The following is an 18,955-nucleotide window of genomic DNA, read 5'->3' as shown; positions in this document are numbered from 1 at the left end:
AGGTGGTGCTGCAGGGCTGTCTATGTTGGATGCACATACTACACTCCCTGTACATGTTTGAAAGCAGGTTGCGTCAACATAGGCATCACTTTTACTATATGTGTGAGTCAGAGAGAGGTATCATTTCCAGGGTTCCTACTGAGCCAGTGTATGTGCTATGCGTTGCTGCTTTGCCAAGGCCAAGGCATACTGGGCATGCCTCCTTCTGCCTACTGGGGCAGGCTCAGGTTGTTCCACCTCCGAGTCACGCTCTGCCTGTGATTGGCTTGGCAATGGTGGGGGGCAGTTTAGCCCAGCCCTATGCTGGTCCTGCTGCAACTGTTTTTGCAGAATCATATTATGTAGCATAGCACATACCATGACAATTTGGGTACATGTAGTTGGTGAGCACTGCAAGGCTCCACCAGATGTGTCCAGGCACCGGAACCGTGACTTGAGCAGTCCAAACACACGCTCGATTACATTTCGTGTTTGTGTGTGTGCCTCATTATGGCATTCTTGTTCAGGTATGTGTGCATTTCTGATGGGTGTCATCAGCCACGGCACCAGTGCGTAGCCAGCATCCCCCACTAAGTGACCATGTGGGATGTCCCCACTGGCAAATGTCTGGTACAGCTGCATCAAATGCCAGATATGGGAATCATGGTAGCTTCCAGGGCAGCCAGCACACACATTCATTATTATGCCCTGGGCATCACACACAACCTGGCAGTTGATGGAGGGGAAGCCCTTGCTGTTAATGTAGACCCTACCCCGCTCACCAGCTGGTGCTTTTATGCGTATATGCATGCAGTCTATTGCACCCACTACCTCAGGGTATTCCACTATTTGCTGGAAGAGATGCATATTGCTGGGCAATACCTCACGGTAATTGGGGAAATATACATGATCACCGACATGTGCTGACATGGCATCCAGGAACTGGTGCAGTACCCTGGATGCTGATGCCTGTGATATCCCCATCATATCACCAGTTGGTCTCTGGAAGGTACCTGTTGCTAGTATTCTTAGGCCAACACATACCTTGGTTTCCACTGGGATGGGTTCCCCTCTGTTGGTTCTGTGTGAGGCGTGGCCTGCACAGCTCAACAATTTGCTGTAGGAGGTCTCTGTCCACTCTATAGCGCTCCACTATCTCCAGCTCATGTAACCCCTGGTAGGTGACCCTGGGCCTGTACACTCTTCTCCGTCTCCTCACTGTGGGTTGTCCGGCAGCATTTGCATAGCCACCACCCTCAGGAAGTTGCATATGTCTCCTTATAACAGCTATGGCAGCCCGTAGCATTTTTGGTCTGAGTGAAGCTTTTTCAGTTTTCACTTCTAATAGCTTACTCCTCTGTTGCAGTGTCTCTTGAGAGAAACATTCTGCACTGTTGTTTGTAGAGTTTTAAGTGCTGGGCCGGGCTACTGTTCTGCCTGTGTAATTGCCTGCTTCTGATTGTTTTCACCTGCTAGCTCTGCCAGTAATCCCTGCTAGCTTCCTACTATTTCTCATGCTTCCTTTTTCCCTTCTGTTTCCTCGGGGGGAGCGACGCGCATACCAGCGAAAACATGCTCACAGCGGCTAACACGCGCGCACACATGCTTAGACAGACTAGAATCTGCTTATTCGGGTTAAAACGCGTGCACACCAGTGCAAACAGGCTTACAGGTGTTTAAACAGGCTCCTACATGCGTATTCTGCCTTAAACGTGTGCACTCATGCTTACACGCGTGCACTCTCTCTTACTCGTGCCTACCAGCACGCACACGCACGCATGCACGCCCTGCAAGAAACTTTGGTGTTATCCATAGTGTACACCTTCCATTTCTTGGCTTTCCCATGTCTACTTGTTGACACTCCTCTTTCCATGATGTGTGACTGACATCTTTCACATGCCACTGTGCTCCAATGAGATACATTTCTTTCATACATTCCCCCCTGTGATGTCACCTGTCTCCTACTCTGTTACTCCCCCTTATCCTACTCCTACACTGCACGGAATGTGCTCATTTCCTATGTGACAGTACGATTCACTATCCTACCACTCATTTACATGGGATTGCCTACTAATGCTTAGTTACATGTCTTACACTCAGCTTCCCCCCTTAGCAACCCCTACTCGGTGACCATGTTGTTTTCAGCCTGCTATTCCCTTACATTGTAAATTCATGCTTTGCATAAAACCCACATTTGTGGGTTTAATATTTTTATTTTTCTGTTTTTTATAGCGCAGCCCGTTTGCGTGGCGCTGTGCTACATTTAAACATTTTTATTTTATTTTTGCATCGGGGTACGTTGCCAGTGGCCACATATTTGGCCATTGGCATGCTGCCTGGGACATTTGCAACCTTGATTTGGAGCTGACAAGGCTCCATTGTGTTATGTGCAGAACGGTACTCAGTTATCAACTGAGTACATTTCTGCAGATAACACGGCTCTTACACGGGCAGGTTTCTGCTTCCTGCATCGCGAAATTACCTCATTTGCATGCCTTTCGGCTGCAAGTGAGGTAATTAGCATATCCACGCCCTGTCCGTGTAAGAGCCGTTTTAGGTGCTCTCTTACACGCACATACAGGCTGTTCCTGGATCGCGATGGCTGCATGGAGTCTTATACTACTCTTAGACTCCGTGCAAGCCATTGTGAATCCTGCCGTATGTTTATTCCCCATTCAAAATTCCCTACTGAGAGTGTGTGTGTGTGTGTGTGTGTGTGTGTGTGTGTGTGTGTGTGTGTGTGTGTGTGTGTGTGTGTGTGTGTGTGTGTGTGTGTGTGTGTGTGTGTGTGTGTGTGTGTGTGTGTGTGTGTGTGTGTGTGTATAAATATGGTTACCTGTCTGAGATATACATAGACAAATAATTAAAATTGCTGGGGCTATTTATAGTGGGAAAATGACCAACTAATGCTTTTTGCTTATTATTCTGACTTTGTGATTTTTCTGAAGCAATTTGGAAAACTTTAATGGTTGGCAACAGTTTATGTGAAGTAATGGTGATATACATTACATGACCTTCTTGTTTTATCACAATTAGACACGTGATCTGAACACAGAATTGGCTAGAACTGCTGGCTGTGGGCTTAGGTTGCCTAGATGAAAATAACTGACCCTATTGGTATTTGTTCTTTTTAACAGATCCATCTGGTTTTCAGGACTAGTATGCATTTGTGTGAAATCAGATGGACTGCTTAACTATATATCTAATATTTATAGCCAAAGTAGGTATAATTGATGGGGGTTGTCTGTGGAAGAAAGCTAACTGCTGTTTTGCTCATTATTCTGGGTCTACAAGATTAATGTAATTCATAGTAGCAAAAAATGAACAAAATCCCAGTGGCAAGGCTGAAGTAAAGTCCTTTAATAAAACCATACAATAACAGGTATAAAACAGGTGAGCGCTTTCGCACAAAGTGCTTCTTCAGACAAACATTTCAGATAACACAACCACATTATATACAATTTAAAACTGACAATTAACCTATCAAATAAAAGCAATAATTACCTAGGCAAATCCTTGGACTTCAGCACAGGTTTTAAAGAAACCTTACCATTTAGTCCAGGTTTCTTGTCAGCCAAAAATTTTAAAACCCAATGTATCTCTCTCTCCTCGGCAAATTTCCTGAGGTCTCCCCCTCGTGAGTCATCTGATATAACTTCTACTGCTTTGAAACCAAAACTATGTGTAAAGCCAGACTCTAATGCATGTTTTGCCAAGGCATTAGTGGAATCACTTTTCCTAATCGCATATATGTGTTCCCTAATCCTTTCATAGAACATCCTATTGGTCTTACCCAGATAAAAATCTAGTACATTTTTTACAAGTAGCAAGGTAAACCAAGTTCTTAGTTCTACAATCCACAGTAATTCTAAAAGAAAAAAAATCTGTTTAAAGACTGGATGTTTAAATTCATGTGATGTATCTATGTGACTGCAAAACTTACAACTCCCACACGAGCGAATCCCCATGGGGGCCTGTCTAGTAACTATGGCTTTACTGTGATCCTTGTAGCACAGACGTCGCTTTAAAGACTTTTTATTTTTGTAACTAAACGTGGGTCTCTCACCCACTAGATCTTTTATACGATCATCTGAGGTCTGGATGCCCCAGTTAGAAAAAATGACATATTTAATATGTCTAATGTCACTAGCATAGGAAAGAGTCAGAGGAGTCCGCCTCCTGCTGGACACAGGGGGTCCTGCAACATTTCTATCTTCTGAGAAGTATGGTACAGCTCTATCTCTCCTAAGTACCTTAACATCTCTAGTCATCCCCTCTACTTCTTTATGGCTATAACCCCTCTCCAAAAAATCATTGGAGAGTATCTCAAGGTCACCCAAGAACCCTTCATCTGTGTTGTTTAACTGTGACATTCCCATACCCTGACCTCTCAAAATATTGTTATAAACATGCAATGGATGCATGCTGCTGCACCGCAATACTGCATTCTTCCTACATGGTTTCCTGTAAAGCCTGGTTACTAGGTTATCCAATGCATTTTTGACAATCTTCACATCTAAAAATGTCACCTCATTAACTGATCTAACAGATGTGAACCTTAAAAAGAGGTAGTAGTTTCACATACTCAAGGAACTCACCCAAGGCTAATGGATCCCCACCCCAAATTAATATCACATCGTCCATAAATCTCCTATAAAACAAGACAAATTTTGCATGATTACTACTAAATATAAATTGTTCTTCCCAATAAGCCAGAACCATGTTGGCGTAGCTATTGACACATGAAGTGCCCATAGCTGCGCCTTTTTTCTGCAAAAAATACATGTCCTGAAACACAAAAATGTTGTTTTCTAGAATAACTTCAATAAATAAACAAATCAAATCAACTCATTTCAAATCATAACCACTATGAACAATCAAGTATTGTTTCACCATGTTAATACCCTCAACATTCGGTATACGGGTGAAAAGAGACTCACATCTAGTGTTACTAAAAAACAATCTTTAAGAACATTACTATTCTGTTGTACAAAAATAAACAAATCATGCAGTAAATGTTTAATGTCTTCTAATACAGTGTCTGCTCTTGATAGTACAGGACATAATTGCTTATCAACAAATATGGAAAACAGTTCAATCAACCATTTCCTGCCAGACACTATGGGTCTGAACGGGGGTTTAAATACATCCTTATGAACCTTGGGGAGTCCTTGAAAAATAGGAATTACCGGATGTTCTACATTCAAATAATTGAATAATAAACAACTCTTCAGTTATCAAAAAGTTTTGTAGACAGTCACGTATAGTGAAATAAATATTACATTGTATGTCCCAAATAAAGTCATGTTCTACTTTTTCATAAACTGTGGCATCCTGTAACATAGACATCAAGGAATTAACATAAAATTCATGGTCCGCACCACAATCCCTCCCCCTTTGTCAGCGCTTTTGATGACTATACTGCCATCATCTTGCAAGCTCTTAAGTGTACATTTCTCCTCACTGCTTAAGTTATGAAAAATACGTCCCTCAATAGCGCCTAACACATTTGAAAATAACTTAGAGATATCCTGTTCACATTTGTCTATAAATACGTTCAAAACCGGATTTAATATTGGCTGAAATTTATTCGGTTTCTTAAATAGCGCATGAGCACTGTTCTCAGTGAAGTTTTCATTAAAATAAAGTTGCAATGCAATATTCCTAACAAACAAATGTAAATTAACAAATACTTCTGATAACTCAGACCTTTCAGCCGGTATGAAACTTAGGCCACGCTGCAAAAGAGTCAACTCAGTTAAGGACAGTACCTTTTGGGCGGGACATCCGCTTTGCCTTCTACACCTGATGTTAGGAAGAGTAATACCCCTTTACCACAAAATTTTTGGGATTTGAAGCTACCGCTTCCTGTGAAGCGTGTGAGAACAGGTGAAAGAGAACGGGGCCGCCAAACAAAGGGAGGAAGAGAGAACAACAGTTCGAAGGGACGAGGACGACAACTTTGAAGCAGATGTGGCATCATGCCACAAATCCCTAGTTTTAAATCTTTCCAAGAAGGTACTGTCCTCCACTGAGAACAGTGCTCATACACTATTTAAGAAACCGAGTTCATTTCAGCCGATATTATTCTTCACTATTATTATCACAATGCAGTTTTGATCAGTTAATGTATGTTGAGGGGGTATAGGAAGCAAAAAAGGAAAGCTGAAGAGTAAATTGAAGTTCTTTGCTTAATCATAATGTTTGTTCAGGCCATCTTTGGTTGAAAAGGTTCTTTAAAAAAAGAGCATCTCAAAACCTCAATGACTTCTGGGGGCCTAGTTAATGCCAGACCCCTGGCTTAATGCCGTTATTTACTCCTCAGTCATTACAGTATAGTTTGGTCAGTTACTTTGTGTTTAAAGGATGCATTAAAAAACAAAATTTAAATAATAATACTGAATTTATTTCCTTTATCATGATTTTTCTTTGGAACTGCGGTGGTGGTGCTGCGGTAGCGTTGTCGCCTTACAGTAAGACGTTGTCCTGTTCGATTCTCAGCTAAAGCGTCTTCTGTGTGGAGACATGCATGAATGGGCGTACCTTCGTTGAAGGTTTTGCATCAGAGCTGGCAACTCGGTATGTAAAAATCTACTGCCAATCATTAGCGGACCGGAGTTCTGCTGTGGCGACCCCTAACCGGGAAAAGCCGAAAGACACAACAAAAATCATGATTTTTCTTTGGACCATCACTGGATGAAAAGTTTGTTTAAAAACTATAAAGTGTACCTCGAAGCATCTAGAACCCCCATGGCTTCTTGTGACCTTGTGGCTCCTGGAGCTCTGGTGTAATGCAGTTACATACTCCACAGTTATCAGAGTGCAGTATTGCATAGTAAAGATGTGTTGAAGGAAGGAAGGACAGCAAAAAAATGAAGAGTAAGATAAACTGTGAGAAAAGGAAGAAAAAAGTAATCTTGATGGTTTGGGTAGGACACGGTATGACTGGGGAAACAGGAAAGGTACCTGGTGATATTCAATGGGGGCAGTGGGCAGCAAGAAGGCACCATAGATCCGTTCAGCTAGGGCACCAGTTAATCTAAGACAAGCCCTATCTCAGAGACCAAAAAACAATAAAAAGATATTATTTAATTTCTTTATAAAACTAAAAGTGAAAAAGTCTGACTGCAGTGTGTTATTATTACAAAATGTAGTGATCATCTAATAACAGTTTAAAATAATGGGAGTCAAAATGTGGAATTAGCATTCACACAAATAGCATTAGCACTCTTCAAGAAAAATCTTGATGAGTGGATAGGAAATAGAAAATTCACCACAGGGATCACTTCTATGGCTCTGTTCGACAGCAGCACTGGAAAATAACTTTCTTGGGTGGTGAAAGCCAGGAAGCTTGTTGGCTAGGCTTACTTAGGCCCTTGCACCGATAGCCTAATACCTACCTACGAACCTATGAACCTATGGAAACCAAATAGCTAAAAATCTGCACTTATATATATTATGTCTAAGATTACCATTTCTCCAAATATTCCCTTTTTCTCTGAGGTATGGTGTTCTCAGAGATGGTATATATTAGCTGGGGGGGGGCTTGCCCCCCACATTGAGGAGGTGCAGGAGGGGCCCCTGGAAAAACAGGTTTAAAATAAAAGACTGATGTGCTGTATTCACTCTTCTCCTGCATTTTCTGTCTTTGTTTTTAGTGTCTTGTGAAGTGGCAAAGCAAGTCTGGATGCTCACCCATCCACAAGACACAGTCAATATGCTTGCACAAAGAATAACAACTGCCACAAGTAAATTTAAAAACCTATAGTCCCACAAAGCATACCTGATTTCTACTAAACCTAAGCAATGCATGTTAAACAAAATGTTTGCATGAGTACACACCCTGACATATGGCAACAAGATGTAGTGGTAGCCATTCAAAAAAGTATGGGAAGGCATTACATCAGACTTAAATAATTTCAGACTCTCTGTTATGAAGAATGTCATATGTAAAATCTTGGCAAAAGCCAGGCAAGAGCTTGCTTTTTGAATGTCATGGCATTCTTTGAAAAAGTAAGAGCAGCAACTGATGAAGGGCTGACAATGCATGCTGCTTTTCTTGAATTCCTTAAGTCTTTTGATGCTATTCCTCATAAGAGGATAATTAACAATGTGAAAGCATTAAATGTCAGTTCTGACAATTTGAAAGCATTAAATGTCAATTCCTATGCAATTCAATGGAAAAAACACTGGTTAAATAACAGGATGTAACAGTTTAGAGTGGGATATATTTTTGTCCTCACAGGGGTTAGCAGTGGTATCCCACATGGCTCTGTATTGTGGTCACTTCTTTTTGGATTGTTCTTCTTAGATATAAAGGTAGAAGACAGACCATGGATATTCAAATATGCTGATGATTATAAACTAGGTAATGTAATTGCTTCGATAAGAGATGCCAACATTTTCCAAGATGGTTTACAATAGACACCTGCTGCAGTAAAAATGTCCTTGATTTTAATGTTTGTAAATGCAGTATCTTAAGAGATAGCTAAAATACATAAACTGTGATTACAAAATAAATGTCCAAATCTTAAAAAATGGCACCATCATTAAAGATCTTGGTGCAATAGTGGACAATATCTTAACTTTTACAAATGTGTATCTGCCAAAATCAGAAAATCACATTCTGTAGCCCATAACGCTAATTCCACCTAAAACGCGACTTTTCGGCACTTCTGTGGATCCCTAGTGATATCTGCATTGCTTACTGTACTTATTTCCTTGTTTCACTTGAAAGAAAGTTACTGTTTGTCGTTTTTGCATTTAAGTTACCTGTAACACATTGCATTTAAGTTACCTGGCAATTGATCACTAAAGCAATTATATAAGTCAGCACTAAAAAATTAAAAGCACTACACCCTCACAAACTCCCCTTGAGTACCTTGTTCCCCATTGGCCTTTTTTTTCAATTATAAAGGAATTCCCAATACTATTCTAGCATGTCCAAAGGTCAGTTGTCAATCTCCTCTCTGATCCAGCTGGTGAATCTGGGAATCTTGAGGCAATGTTACAACTGCCTCATGTACACAGACAACCCTCTCCCCCTCCCAACAAATTCCAACACATGTGAGAGATGCAACCATATAGCCAAACTGTAGGCTAAGCTCTTTCAACTCAGTACTGGCGTAACCAGTCAGGAGGAGAAGGAAACCACACTCACTACAATTCCAGTCTCACGTAGACCTACCACAACAGCAAACCAAACACATAAACACACAAAACATACTCGAAGGCTCTAAATAAAAATCTGCCTAAGCAGCAGAGACCTCCAAAGCAGACACCCAAGCAACCGCTACCCCAAAACAAAACACATGCAACACATAGCTCACAAAGCCAGTGTGCTGAACAGTCACAGCCCTTAAGGCTAAACAACACACCTGATACATTTGTAATAGGTGACTCTATCGTCAGGCACACTGACGTCCCGCTCACCAGGCTGAACAAGGAGACGGTCACGGTGAGCTGCCTGTCGGGCACTAGGATCCACCACATAACACAAACACTCAGGTCACTCCAAGGCAAGTACAAATATGACTCAGTCATTGTCCATGCTGGTGTGAATGACCTGAAACGTACCTCCCTGGACTACATGAAAAGAGACATAGAGGAGCTCTCTGAGCATGTAGCCCAGGCCGGTATGACCCTGACCTTGAGTAGCATCTTACCCTCACCAAGAATGATGCCACAATATGAAGACAAGATGATCAATTTCAACAATTGGCTTAAGTATTGGTGTCATTCAAAGGGGATCCAATGCCTGTCAGCCTGGGATGACATGCTCGACAAGCCACGATGCTTCGCTAGGGACGGCTTGCACCTGTCACCTCTGGGCTTTCGGATATTGGCAAAGGCTCTTGCTACCCCCATAGTGCCTTTTTTAGGCAACGCTCAAAAGACAAACCCACCTCCATAGGTATCACAAGGGATAAGAAACTAAGAGTAATGCTACTCAACGCCAGAAGTCTAAACCTCAAGATGCACGCACTCGAAACTCTCCTTAGCATGGAGAACATCGATATCTGTGCAGTAACAGAAACCTGGTTCAAGGCTCCCGAGAGCACCACAGCACTACCAGGTTATACCTCATACCATGCTTTTCGGCCCCAAAACTTGGACCAAACCACAAAAGGAGGGGGAGTATCAATATTTGTCAAAGATACCCACACCTCCAGGTTGGTGGCACAGCACGAAGCATCAGAGAGTATCCATGTGCAACTAACAGTGAGTAAAACTGCCTTCCAGTTTATAGCCTGCTACAGACGACCCTCCCAAACCCAGGAACCCCACTCAGCCTTCCTGAGAACACTGGAAAATATGAAGGTCTCTCCAAACACCATTATATTGGGTGACTTCAACTACCCAAACATAGACTGGGAGCATTACTCTAGCTCCAACACCCTAGCCCAAAGGTTCCTAGAATTTATAAACTCAAATGCTATGGAACAACTTGTTACCACTCCCACAAGAGGGGAAAATATACTAGACCTGATCATCACCAACATGGGGACTCTATGCTTCAGACCAGAAGTGTATCCCTCACTGGTAACCTCAGACCATAAACTAATCTCACTGGATATTCACATCCCGACCCCACCCCCTGCCCAGAAAACCACAGTGAAAAACTTCTCTAAAGCAAATTTCACACTCCTCAAAACTGAGGTGGAATCCTTCAAAGCCCCCGGGCCTGTGGAAAATACGGCCCAGACCGCAGAATCCTTTATAAACGCATTCTATGAACACCTTCAGGAATGCATGGATCATGCAATCCCAAATAAAACCAAGACTCAATCCTCCAAAAACAGGCGTCCTGTCTGGTGGACCTCAGCCATAAACAAACTATACAATAGAAGGAGGAAGCTACTACATGATAGAGCAAAATCCCAAAAAGGGAGGGCATCTCTGATCAGTATTAGCAAAAAACTACGGGCACTCATAAAATCATCTAAGGCCAGCTTTAAGAGAAAAATTGCACAGGACAATAAGGATAGTCACAAGGCTTTCTTTAGTTATGTTAGGAACCTGGGTGGGAATTCCCAGATATGCTCAGAATTAGTCCAAAATGACAAAAAATACACCGAACCCACAGACATTGCCAACATCCTAGCTGACAGGTTCAGTGCAAACTTCTCCTCCCCCTTCCCACCAAAAGGGCAAATATCTATCCCAGCAGAGTGCTGCCCCCCTAACATCTCAGATGCTTAGGTAAGAGCCGCCCTCTCCAAAGCAAAAAACACAGCATCCATGGCACCAGACGGTGTCCCGGGCTGCGTCCTACATGAACTCCAAGAAGAGCTAAACCCAAACATAAAATTACTGTTCAGTCTCAGCCTTACTACAGGATATGTACCCAAAGAGTGGCGTACAGCAACAGTGGTCCCTCTCCACAAAGGTGGTGCCTCAACGGATCCTGGAAACTATAAGCCTGACTAGCTTGGTCTGCAAAGCTATGGAAAGGATCATCATGGGCCTCATAAATAAAGATATTGGGGACCTACAGACACTGGATCCTACCCAGTTCAGCCTTGTTAAGGGCAGATCCTGTCTCTTAAACCTTGTTGATTTCTTTGAAACAGTTACCAAGGCCATTGACGAGGGGAAGGTGGTCCACACAGCCTACCTGCACCTTGCAAAAGCCTTCAATACAATACCCCACTCAGGCATTATAGATAAGCTCACCAGCTTAAATATAAACCCCTATGTCACTAGATGGGTTGCAAACTGGCTCAAGGACAGAACCCACATGGTTAGAATTGCTGGAGCCATGTCAGACTTCAAACCAATTACAAGTGGCATCCCACAAGGCTCAGTCCTGGGACCTCTCTTGTTCAGTATATATTTCTCAGAGGTACAGGCCAACACGGAAGGACTGTGGCTGACCAAGTTTGCAGATAACTGCAAACTGGGTGCCATAATCGGCTCTCCAGCCGACACAAGCATCCTCCAAAAGGGCCTCATAGAAACAGACAACTGGTGCCAGAGCCAAAGTGTATAGTCATCCCCTTTGGCAAAAACAAAGTGCCCACAAATTACCACATAGGTGGTAATCCATTAAGTACATAAGAAGTAATTAGGGACCTGGGGACCCAAGTTGATAGCAATCTCTCATTTGACAACCACGCGGCCAAAGTGGTTAGAAAAACATTTTATATAGCCCACCTAATCATGAAGGGATTCACATCTAGATCAGGGGAGGTCATCGTGCCTCTTTACTCATCAGGCCCATAATTGAGCACAATGCCCCTTTTGAGATGTACCTTACCAGACACCTGCAACAACTGGAAAGACCCCAAAAGTACCTCACCAAGAGGATCAAAGGGCTCAAACAGATGCCATATGCTGCCCGGTTAAAGAAACTCCAGCTCTACTCAGTGGCATACTGCCTGCTCAGAGGCAATCTGTGCCTGACGTATAAAGCCATGTCCAACCCGGAATTAATGGACATGCTGCACCTCAGAAAATCCAAATCCCATCGAGCTACGCGCTTGAGAGACTTGAACCTCAGCACTGAAATAAATAGGACATTCTAGAGGGACAGATTCATAACCCAGAGGCTCCCTTCACTCTGGAAGAAAATACCAGTCCAGGTTAGGCAGAGTCCCTCATTGACTCTCTTCAAGAGGAATCTTGATGAGTGGATGGGAGATAGTAGGTTTACCCTGGGTATCACTTCTGTGTCACTGTTAGACAGAGGCACAGTATACTAACCTCGAAAAAGGGCATAGCAAAATTAATTTAAAATGGGTGGCGAAAGCCAAACACACTCTGGCTAGGCTTATAAATGCCCTAGGGCAGATAGCCTAGTATGAACCTATGAACCTATGAACCTATATAATTGCAACAGGAATTTATGCTCATTCCAGGGGAAATCACTATACACTTTACACCCTGCTGACCAGAATCATTACTGAATATGGTGCAGGATTTTGGAGCCTTTGAAGAATCCAACTGAAACAGCTTGAACTGGAGCTGGTCCTTACTAGAAAAATTATAGGTTTGGAGAATTTGAACTTTGCAGAAAGTCTTTTGGAATTGTCATTATATCCTGTTTCTTCTAGGTTACTTAGAGGTCACCTCCGCCTGGTCTATAGAGCAGTGCCTGATACAGTTCTGTTTTCAAAGTCTGTGCTTGAAATACACCATTGAGGGAGTTAATACTATACTGGGGAACTTTATACTAAAACTAAATATTAATAATAAAAAGTGTGGTAGATACATTACAGAATATCTTACAAGATCGTAGAATAAGCTCTCCTTTGTAATTAGATATCATTCACTAGCTTCCTTAAAAAACAGTCTTGATATGTATATGGGAAATATGGGGTTATGACTAGCAAGCTTCTTGAAGGCCAGTAGGTTGTAAGCTTGACAGTTAAGCATATGAATCTATTAAGGGGACAAAGAGTTGGTCAGACTCCTTGAAGTCCATTGTTCTTTCTATACAATATCTAGGCATCTCCATTAAATGCAGTATCCTCTCCCACTTGTTTTGTTCCTTAAGATTAAATACTATCAAGTGTAGTTTGATTCAAATCTCATTTCTGAAGCTATTTTAGGTGTAAAGAAAGAATTTGTTCTGAAACTTACTCTGTCCTTATGGACACTGCAGAATGCTCTTTGCCCATTAGATCTTATATCGCACTACAAGCTTGAAGTACAGGACATCCTTTAAAAACTGATTAACTGTGGAATAAGTAGTTCAGGAGGATACATAGGAAGTATGCCTACATACCTGACAATACACCTTTAAGGATTCATAATATAACCCAGTGTGGAATAGCTAAACTAAACACTGAAGGACTGTAGATTCTCTAGTTAGCAGGCAGCATAGCAGATTTTCTAGTGTTTGACATCTTGGCCTCCTGCAATACTCGTATGAAAAGCATTTTCTTGGACAAGCTGTCTTTGAAGAGTATTAGGTAGACACTGTCCATATTATAGAAAGACACTCTTTTATCTGAATGTACCAGTGACCAATTTTTCTATAGTGCAATATTTTGGTAATGGTAGTAGTTCCTCTTTGTTTACTTGAACTAGTTGTAGAAACCATGACTGCCTTGATCAGGGAGGGATATCAGAACGAGTTTTGCTTTTTCTTTACTTAATTTTTGGACCATCTTTAGAAGGAGGGAAAGAATGGAAATATATAAAGGAGTCTCCTGTCTTAGGGAAGGAAATATCATTCATTATTCAAACTCCTTTACATGATAGTATGACATAAACCTTTTCCAGCTGGTAATTCCCCTATGAAGCAAACAGGTTTGGCTTCTGTAGATCCCTACCTTTGCACTAGGGAATGGAAAACTTGCTTGTTCAGTCTCCATTTGTAGAGGCTGCAAGAGGAATTGCTGAGCTTATTTGCCAGGGAGTTCTGATCTTCTGAGATATGTGTGTGTGTGTGTGTGTGTGTGTGTGTGTGTGTGTGTGTGTGTGTGTGTGTGTGTGTGTGTGTGTGTGTGTGTGTGTGTGTGTGTGTGTGTGTGTGTGTGTGTGTGTGTGTGTGTGTGTGTGTGTGTGTGTGTGTGTGTGTGTGTGTGTGTGTCAAGGAGAAGCAGGTCTTGCTAAGAGGCCAGGTTCTAGGCCATCATAGCCAACCAATACATAGCTGACAAACAGGGCAACTATTTTGCAGTGACAAGTACTGCCCCCAGACTTGCAAACAAGATACTCCTGAACATTATTTTATATTCTTACCACAACTGTCTAACCAATAAAAAGGGCTTGTTTCCATGGATATGAATTTTCCCACTATCTCCGTTACTAGCTTGGTGGATATGGGCATCCTGAGGCAATATAGAAATTGCCTCATGTTTACTGACAACCAGATCATTCTCAAATTAACTGATAACGTATGTGAGTGATGTATAACTGATAAGGTATGTGAGTGATGTATTTACACAATGTCACTGGAGGCAAGGCTCTCACATAAAAGCACTCCTAATGCCAATCTGGTTGTCTGTAGTATACATGCTGCCCTCTCCAACTCACCTTCTATTACATAATTTCTGCCCACTAGGTGATACTTTTACCTAGTCCTACCTTTCTCAAACCTATCCTATGAATTCATAGCCCAGCCACCTCACAGCTCCAGGCCTTAGAAGTGGTTGTCAATTATTGTCCACTCTTTGATACTTCTAGTTTTTAGTACCCTCCTATCCCCCTATTACCCCCACCACTTTCACTAAACTCTTTACCCACTCACAACTTTACTAACCTTGCAAACTCTGCATTTCACTGATTGTTTTTCTGGCTGCATCTTCCTTCTCTTGTTTCTTCCTGCTCCGTTTGCCCTGTGGGCTCGCTACACTCCCCTACCCTACCCCCAAATCTCACCCACCCCAGTGCATCTACTCTTATACTCTACTAACCACTCCTACTTCCTCCCTACCAATTACACCCCTCCCCTTCATCACAATCTTCTTCCTACTCCCTCCCCCTATAATCCATCTCCTCACACTTCCCTTCAAATTTAACAACACAATACTACTTTATCAAAGCCTCAACATGCTTACAAAACTTATATCATACACAATCCAACTACTACTACTTCTGAACCTTACTTACATCCACTACCTCACCCAACCCAACCCCATAAATCACACACCATTTCAACACACAACCAGCTCATTCCCCTCAACTCACACTCATTTGTCTCAATCTCCCCTGCACTGTATCCCATTAACATCCATCTATTTTTCCACTATAAACTAAGCTCTACTTATAAACTCTTCAGCCCCTCTCCTTCCTCCTACATTCACACAAACCTAACAAAATACAACACACATACAAGGCAACCGAAATACCTCATTAGCATAATCCAACACTTAACCATACATCTATCTGGAGATATACACCCAAACCCAGGCCCAAACACAACTTCCTCTACATCTAAATCCATCCTATTAGCTGCTCTAAATGCCCAAAGTATAGCTAACAAAATCCCCAACCTCCATGCCTGGCTTCTCCACAATACACCTGACATCTTAGCTATTTCTGAAACCTGGTTAAAACCTCATATAAAAGATACTGAAATAGTTCCACCAAACTACTCTATCATAAGAAAAGACAGGGCTCACAAAAAGGGTGGTGGGGTAGCTATACTCTACTCATCCACCCTATCCATTACTCCCTATAACAAACCCATTCCTCAGTTCTCCAATGCAGAATTAGTACTAGCCCTATTTCAGTTAAATAAACACAAACACATCTGCATAGCCTCACTTTACATCCCCCCTGGAGACAATACCTCAGTACTTGAGGATATTCTATCCTGGCTGTCAACCAATATCAGCAATGAAACCATTATCATGGGAGACACAAATATTAATTGGTCTTCCATTCACTCCCCTACTCACCCCCTAAACATCAACCTATACAAGTACTCTCAACTCATCAACCTCACTACCTGACCCTCTAAAGACTTCTCCAGTGACAGTATCCTAGACTGGATCTTAGTCTCTCACCCCCACTACTACTCTGATAGTGGAACTCTTCCTGATTCCCTCAGTGACCACCTCCCCATCTTTACCAGACACCTTCCATCTCCATTACAAGTAACTCATAACTACATCACCAGTCGCTACCTAAAAAATTCAATCCAATATCCTTCTCAGAAACCCTAAAATCAATTAATTGGGACTCACTAAAAACTCTACCCCTAGATAATGCAGTTGTACACTTCAATACAACCTTCCTAAATGTGCTAGATAGTTTTGCCCCCATAAAAACCAAAAGAATAAGAAACAATACCGCTCCCTGGCTAACAAGAAATACACTCACTGCAATGTGGCTCACAGACAAAACCTGGACACATTACCAAAGAAACAAAACTCCCACCACCCTAAATGAATTCAAAACACTTTGCAATACCGTTAAAAAGCTTATCACAGTAGATAGACAGAATTACTTCTTACTACTCCAAAACAATCACAAAACCAACCCTCAAAAATTTTGAAAAGGCATCACTACCCTCCTATAACCTGGCTCCACTGATAACCCTAGCCCAGGCCCTAATGCACTAGATATAGATCTGGCTACCTAATTCAATACTTTCTTCACAGACTCTATTAACAAACTAACCTCATCCTTCTCCAATCATCCCTCACCTCCTACTTCTACATCCCCCCACTTATCACCCCCTTCATCCCCAGTCTCTCAACTCCCACCATTCTCCCTAAAACCCATTCCTACTTCTACCATAAGAAAACTCCTGCAAAGGCTTAAACCATGCACCAATGCCCCCGATAACATTTCCTCATCCTTCCTCAGCATAGCAGCTGAAGCCATTGCCTTCCCCATCAGCATCCTTATCAATCGCTCTATCCAAGAAGGTCTTATACCGACACTCTGGAAAAAGGCTTTCATCATTCCCCTACACAAAGGAGGCAATAATTACAATATTACTAACTTTTGTCCTGTCGCCATCCTCTCTCCCATATCAAAACTCCTAGAGAAATGTATCCATCTTCAACTCCTTCCCTATCTCTTAGATAATAACTTGCTAACTTCCACACAACATGGATTCAGACCCAGTCACAGCACCATGACTGCCCTCCTATCCTTCCTGGAAACCGTAAATAAAGCCAGAGATTCTGGTTCTATGGTATCTACTCTCTTTCTTGACCTCTCTAAGGCCTTTGACACTATCTCTCACAACCTTCTCCTAACTAAACTATCTAAACTAAACCTATCCCCTTCCTCTCTCAACTGGTTCACCAGCTATCTCTCTAACAGGCAACAAGCTGTCAAGTGGAAAAACGCCACCTCCTCTTTCCTTAACACACCCACTGGTGTCCCCAAGGATCCATTTTGGGTCCTCTCCTCTTCAATATATTCATTAATGATTTCTTCCACTCAATTCCTCATGCTAAACTTATTCAATATGCAGATGACTCTACAATTATCTGTGCAGCCACATCCATCCCTGCTCTCCTAAAACTGACTCAAGACGCCTTCTCTGCTACAGAACAGTGGATGAAGGACAATCATCTAGCACTAAATGCATCAAAACCAAACTTATGGTATTTACCCCCTCAATAACTAACACCATTGATAGAAAACTATTCTCCATCACTAGCCAGAATAACACACCTCTTGAACTAGTATCTGAAACTAAACTACTAGGAGTCCAAATAGATAATCAGCTTAAATTCAATAGCCACCTACAACTAAACATAAAAAAACCCACCAAAAACTTGGCATGCTCTACCGACACAATCGATTCCTCACTACATCTACTAAACTCACTCTTGCTACTACATTTCTCATCCCTTCCCTTCTTTATGGTGCCCCTCTCCTAACAAACCTACAATCATCTCTCAAAACTAAACTGTCCTCCTGTTATAATAAAATTGCCAAATTTGCCACTAGTAACAAATCATCTACCCATCACTGTACATCTCTTCACAAACTCAACTGGCTAGAGCTTCCCAACTATCTCTTCTATATTCAGCTCACTTTTGCTCACAAACTCATTTTTCATCCATCTCTATGTCCCTCTCTCAGCTCTACCTTTAAAGTGCACCTGCCACAAAGAATTCTAAGATCTAATAACCAAAACCTAATTGAGCTGTATAAACCCCTTCACTCTCCAGGAAAAAACCTCCTGTCCTTTGCCCTGGCACGACTATGGAACTCCCTTCCTCCCTCCATCTGTATCACCACCTACCTCCCTGCTTTTAAAAAATCACTGCACTCACATCTAACATCCTCTTGGGAATGCTCCTGCTCCCACCCCTCATAGCCTATTCTCCACTTACTACCTTCAACTTATTCATATATTACCATACACCAAATAATTAAGTCAACTGTAGTTCTCTAACCCTACTATTCCTCTGAAGAAACTATATATATACTACCACAATGCTTTATTTTTCTAAAATTTTTTACCTACACTCTTTCTTTGCTCCTACTTAAATCTGGGTTGTTCTACAAAATAAAACCTAAAAATTACTTTGTAACAGCTTAATCTTTATTTAGT

Source organism: Protopterus annectens, chromosome 1.part1 (genome assembly GCF_019279795.1).
Source record: "Protopterus annectens isolate FY-2018-M chromosome 1.part1, PAN1.0, whole genome shotgun sequence".
Taxonomy (NCBI): domain Eukaryota; kingdom Metazoa; phylum Chordata; order Ceratodontiformes; family Protopteridae; genus Protopterus; species Protopterus annectens.
The sequence above is the reverse complement of the archived record's forward strand: the minus strand, read 5'-3'. Positions refer to the sequence as shown.